Source organism: Carya illinoinensis, chromosome 3 (assembly GCF_018687715.1).
Source record: "Carya illinoinensis cultivar Pawnee chromosome 3, C.illinoinensisPawnee_v1, whole genome shotgun sequence".
NCBI lineage: Eukaryota > Viridiplantae > Streptophyta > Magnoliopsida > Fagales > Juglandaceae > Carya > Carya illinoinensis.
In genome coordinates this window covers 5,327,514-5,329,849 of record NC_056754.1, presented here as the reverse complement: position 1 = coordinate 5,329,849, position 2,336 = coordinate 5,327,514, and positions in this window count along the sequence as shown.

The following is a 2,336-nucleotide window of genomic DNA, read 5'->3' as shown; positions in this document are numbered from 1 at the left end:
GTCAAGTCATGTAATATTCACTGTTGCAAATATGTCATGTTAAATATGTTGTCTATTATATATTATGCCATGTTACGAAATGTTTCTATCTCAAGTTGGTCATGTATTTCAAGTTATGTTCAAGTCACGTTATGTTACGTCAGGGCTTTAGTCCTTTTGTATTCCAGTCCCGTTTCATCTTGAGTACATTATGTTTGTGTAGAATACATGGGGCCACAACAACTGTGGAGTATGTATTTAACTACAATTGTGATGCGTAGAATACATGGGGCCACAACAACTGTGGAGTATGTATTTACACGTAGAATACATGGGGCCACAACAACTGTGGAGTATGTATTTTTCATGTTAAGTCAAGTTTGTGTAGATTACATGGGGCCAAAACAACTGTGGAGTATGTATTTACATGTAGAATACATGGGGCCACAACAACTGTGGAGTATGTATTTTTCATGTTAAGTCAAGTTTCAGATCAAGTTCATGTCAAGTCAAGTTCAGTTCATGTTTCAATTTAATTTATGTCAATTATGCTATGTTGTACGCCAAGTTATGCTTTAATTACTTATGAATTTGATTATGCATTTATGCTTTTACTGTCATGCATGCATCATTAGCTTGTGTGGAAGTTTTTTATTAACTTACTGAGATTTGTAATCAAATCTCACTTTGGTAGTCCCAACTACCATTCCCCCCTAATGGTAGATCTTGTTACAGGACCTGAAGGAGAATCAGGAGCTGATCAACTAGACACAGTTGACTAAGCGACGGTGCGACGTCAATGTTAATATAGTAGTTAACGTAAATTACTACTTGTACAATGGAGTTGCATCTTTAGTATTTTTTGGATCATAACCATTTTGGACTAGTGTTGTGATCTATTCAATGGGTCTTTATGTATGAAGTATGTTTTAAGCATTTGGGATATTTTCAATTTGGTGCATAGTATTGCTAAAAAAAAAAATTATCCGTTACGAATATTGCATAATGTTAGATGCATGTTAGGAACATTGCATTTTATATGTCATGAACGGGGGCAGGTAACCTTGTGTTGCATGTCTCGACGCTTCAAATGTCCGTCCGATCCCAAACGAAATTTGGGGGCGTCACAAAAAGCCTTCTTAAAGGTAATCTAATTTGAATTGATGGCGTGGATATAGAAGATTGAAGTTGTATTTAGGTGTTGAAGTGTTTAGATAATTTGTAAATAAAAATATTTTGTAAATTTTATTAAAATATATTTAAATATATAGAATATATTGAGATATGATTAACATTTATAAAAATTTTAAAAAAATAATAAATCTTATCCATGATTAATTTAAAATACACATCCAGACATGGTATGAGAGTGCTGCCACTGCCAGCTCAAATATGGCAGCTTGTATAAAACAACTACCTTCCTGTCTTTCGTCTTCAAAACGGCAACTCATGAATAGTACGAGCACCATACCTTATCCTGTATTCAGAACGGGTACTGAATCCTGATAGGTACAAGAGTGTTATTGAAGCCGCAGACGTGGAGGATTCCAAACAACATAATATAACATAAATGAATGGATAATGAGGGGTTTATTATATTTTTATCATCGGTTTATCATTTTACAGTTTTATTACATGTAAATAAAATTAGGTATTAATTTATATATTAATATTAATTTTTTTTATATTTAAAATTTAAATTAATATTATTTAAAATAAAATTTATTTTTTAATAAATCACATTAAATTAATATATGTATTAATATATAATTATACTTGTAATTAAATTTTTTCATCATTTAAGCTTATTATTATCTAGTCAATATACGGATGAGACAGGAAGCCTCAAATAGCCATCTTTTACAAGCTGACTTTTCTTTTTATGATATATAATTAATTGAGTAGTTCTAAGTTTCTATCCTTCCGTCATTCAACCATTATGTGTGAATGGACGACGTTAAATGATCGGAAGTTATTTAATATATATAATTTATATGTTAATTATTTAATATTATATTATAAAATATCAAAAAAATGATCAAATTAAGAATAAATACCCTTCATTTCCCGTCACTTACGCAACATCGCACGAGTACAGTACTGCACCCTGAAACTGCACAATTTGGTCTAAACAATTTCATAAAAAGTTATGCGTTTTTTGGTCTCGTCTGTGTGCATGGATTTTTGTTTAGAACCCTTCCACGGGCAGATATTAAATAGTATTAGTGTTTTCCTTAATTCAATACCTTATACCAGATAGTACGGATCATCTCTCTCTCTGAGTGACGAAGTAGTCTCATCCATGCAGACGTCGTAGGCTTGGAAAAGCAAAGAATCGCTGTTACCAATTTCTTAAC